Source organism: Ranitomeya variabilis, chromosome 6 (genome assembly GCF_051348905.1).
Source record: "Ranitomeya variabilis isolate aRanVar5 chromosome 6, aRanVar5.hap1, whole genome shotgun sequence".
In the NCBI taxonomy this organism is placed as follows: Eukaryota; Metazoa; Chordata; class Amphibia; order Anura; family Dendrobatidae; genus Ranitomeya; species Ranitomeya variabilis.
In genome coordinates this window covers 322,029,521-322,033,521 of record NC_135237.1, presented here as the reverse complement: position 1 = coordinate 322,033,521, position 4,001 = coordinate 322,029,521, and the positions used below count along the sequence as shown (strand labels likewise).

General features: G+C 42.7%; 1 long non-coding RNA gene across 1 annotated transcript; it reads right to left on the bottom strand.

Moving 5' to 3' along the window:
- Window positions 1-1,647: 1,647 nt before the first annotated feature.
- LOC143781138 (uncharacterized) lies at window positions 1,648-3,671 on the bottom strand. Its single transcript, XR_013216583.1, has 3 exons — window positions 3,516-3,671; window positions 2,565-2,650; window positions 1,648-2,467 (listed from the first exon to the last, which is right to left on the bottom strand). It is a non-coding gene; the product is annotated as an uncharacterized LOC143781138 (long non-coding RNA).
- Window positions 3,672-4,001: the final 330 nt, after the last annotated feature.

Sequence of the window (4,001 nt, the reverse complement as noted above, 5' to 3'; positions counted from 1 at the left end):
AGAAAGAGCAAAGGACGTGACTGCCATGTATAGGATTATTTTAACCCCTAGATGATTTAAACTACCAGTTATACATCTTAAAAATAGGGGGAATAATTTTAGTACATATACATACATATTTCTTTTACCAATCCTACAACTTCCAATCTTTGGAAGGAGGATTCTACAAAGTCTTAATGGTTTCCTAACTCTAGGGATTTAGCACATCTCCTTTTGGCACTTACTATGGGAATCTTCCCAGATGTGGATAACCCCGCAGGGTAATTTCCCTTTCATCTGGGAGGACTATATTTCCTTTATTTTCACTTTAGAATAGAGCAAAGCAGGGTGGTTTCTCTTTTTGGAAAAAACTATATTTCGTTATCTTCATTTTTCATCATTTTTTATCTTTTTTTTATCTTTTTTATCACTTTAGAATTTATATCATGGGAGCCCTAGGGAATAGGAATCCCCTAACGGAATCAATTATATTTGGAGACAGAGAGGGGGGGAAGGACAAAACAGTCCCTTATTGACATGCCTAAATTTACCACTGAATACCCCTTTAATAATTCCTTAATAATTTCTTAATAATTTCAAGTGTGTATTCCACAGATTATTATTGGACAAACAAATGGAGACCTAGTGGGCCTTGGGCTTTCTATTCCTCCCTATTAGGCCCTAACTTCCCATCCTACCTGGTCAGTGGGGGTTGGCACCCTAAACACGAGAATTGGCGCCCCCAACTCCACGGCGGCTGTCCCTATACCGTCCTGCCAATCCCTATCTTAAAGATGTTCTACCTAGGTGCCCGAAAAGGAACGCCATGAAATCGATAGAATAGAATAGAATAGAGAGGGGTTCTTTGGGAAGAAGATACAGGGGGGCTGCCAACAATGCTATATTCCAAAGATATGTTATAAAAAGCAAGAAAAGGTCAAGTTCTCATTACATCATTACCCATTCCACAACCTCCATCATATCCTCCTCCCCACCACCCCATCATTACCCATTCCACCACCTCCATCATTGCCTCCTCCCCACCACCCCATCATTGTCCTTTCCACTGCCATCATTGTCTTCTCCCCCATCATTTACTCATTCCACTACCTCCATCAATTCCTCCTCCCCAACCATCCCCATCATTGTCCTTTCCACCACCACCATCATTGTATTTCCCCCACCACCCCCATATCATTGACCATTTCACCGCTTCCTTCATTTCCTCCTCCGTACCACCCCCATTATTGCCCATTCACCACCTCCATCATTTCCTTCTCCCCACCACCCCCATTATTGCCCTTTCCACCACCCCATCATTGATTTCTCCCTCATCATTGCCCTGTCAACCCAGTCATTGCCTTCTGCCCCACCACCCCATCATTGCCCATTACACCGCCTCCATCATTTCCTCCTCCCCACCACCCCATTATTGCCCATTCACCACCTTCATCATTTCCTCCTCCCCACCACCCCCATTATTGCCCTTTCCACCACTCCATCATTGCTTTCTCACCCATCACCCCAATCATTGCCCTCTCTGTCAACTCAATCATTTGAAAGAAGAAAAATGTCCAGCTTCACCAAATCCGTGAAAATAAAGTTTCTTTATTCTTAAACTTGTAACATAGAGGATACAAACTTCAGCACAAACCATATGGGTGTGAATCTCAATGCGTTTCTGGAGACTAAGCTCCCTTAATCATGACCATGTCATTTAGCTCCTGCTGTGTGAGACAGGAAGCGTGGGCAGAAAGCAGGATGGATCCATTCCCTGCAGCTCTGTTCCGCTGCCATTTTCTCTTGCAGGCAGCGGAGCTGCAAGGATAGCTCCCTGTCCACCAAACATGAGGGCAATCTGGCCAGGGACCTACCGAAGCCTTGGGGATGGATAAATTGGCCAGATTGCCCTCATTAATAGCCTCGCTGCAGGGGCCCCCCCGAACCTCTGGGTCCCGTTGCAGCCACACTGGATGAACTGGCGGTATGTCCGCCTATGGTGTACCTGCTCATCAAGTTCAGTAAAGTTCCCATGTTTGAACAGAAGTCTCCTTTACTAATCTGTGGAACTCATGGTCCTGGCCAGCCAATGCCATAGGCTACCGGCACCTTGAAGAGGCACAAGGCCCTCAGAACGCTGTAACTGACACATGACACTCGACTGTGTCTACCACCCTGGGCACCACTACATTGATGTATTGGATGATGGACTGTCAGCGGATCTTTTGTCTTCGTGCTGTGAACTCTTCTGGTCAATCTGTTTTTTTTGCACAATTTGTTCATTATCTTCTGCTTTCTCATCTTTTTCTTTCCCCTCAGTGTCTTTTGCATCATCTTCGTCCTGCTCTTTTACCTCCTGATACTTCATTGCCTACTTTGATATCTTCATCTTTTCTTCCAGCGGCTCTGGAATCACTGATATCGGCTCAGGTTTTTCTTCATATAAAGGCAGGTACTTCTGAGCTTCATGGCTGGTCGGTATGAGGTGCTAAGGAAAGAATAGATTCAGTCAGTTGTCTATTGAGATGTTTCTTTATATCTATGGACAGAACATGGATGACAAATTATGCTTTATGATCTGTGACCTTCATATTGAAGATCGGAGATGGGAGGAATCTTATGCAGTAAATGAGAAGCAGTTGAACTCCCTCCTCCTTTGTGCCGGAATGGACTATAATGAAACACAAGCATATGATGGGATTAATCATACAATGTTCAGAGGCACCAAATCCTTAAAATTACTGGGAAAATTCCTTTAACCCAACGTCAGCATGACCTGAGAGATTCTGAATTATTCTAGGCATAGAAAAGCCTACAATCTACTATTGAAAACTATATTCTAACTGATTTTCTTCTCAAGGTACATTATGTTTCAGTTCTGTGCTGAACTAATGGATGTTCTGGATTACTAAATGCAGGATTAAAGGAATGGTACTTTATTTTCACATTAACTGGAAATTCTTTTTATCCAAAAATATGCTCACATGACAAGTGTCCAGGTTCGAAAACACATTCCTGGCAGCGGTAGATGTCCTCAAAAACAGGATCCAGTAAGGGTCCACTCATTACTAATCAGGAACAAGTGTCTGTTTGTAATAAGGGTAAGTTCACACAGGGCATTTTTGCTCCTTTTTTTACTGCAGCAAAACCTGATCTTCTTGGCAGGAAAGAAGTTGCGTTTTTGGTGCATTTTTTGGTGCGTTTTTGGTGCGTTTTTTGTGTCTCTTTGTCCATGCTAATGTCTATTGACTTTCTGCAGTAAAAACGCTGCAAATAATGGTACCTGTGTTTTTGCTGCGTTTTTGCAGCGTTTTTTCAACACCCATTCAAGCCAATGGGTGAAAAATGCTGCAAAAACGCTGAAAGAAGTGACATGCTCTATGTCCAAGAAAAGCAGCAAAGCACAAAATCCCGATGACTCAAAAAACAATGTGTGTGCATGAGATTTCTGAAATCTCATAGGCTTTGCTGGTACTGTAAAAAGCAGCTGAAAATTAGCATAAAAAACGCAGCCAAAACGAAATGTGTGAACTTACCCTAAAGCTGCTGACCTCGGGAGATCTGGTGCTCGCTGCCATTCTGTATCTATTCTGTACTGTAGAAGTCATAAAATCTGTGAATCCAAAAAAGGTTTAGTCCCAGATCTGATAAAGAGCCAAACACCGCAGCTTTCCACACATATTATAGTGAACCTGCAGGTATCGGACCCCCACCCATTACATGTTGAAATGGAGAATAGCCTTTACTGGGTGTTTATAGAGTCTCCTCATAGTAAAAGCACCAGTATAGGTAATACCACCTGCAAAAACATATGGCACACCGGATTATACTGGTGCCCTGTAAAGATATACGGAATACATGTATTTCCATGTTTTTCTTGCGCAAAAGTACAAGTCACTCCACAAAAATAACAGCCAAAGAGACTTTATTAGCAGCCCATAAGGCCTAACTTCTATTAACATTGCAAGGGCACTAATCCCATTGACAATAGTGGCATAAATATTCTCTCCATAAATAATACT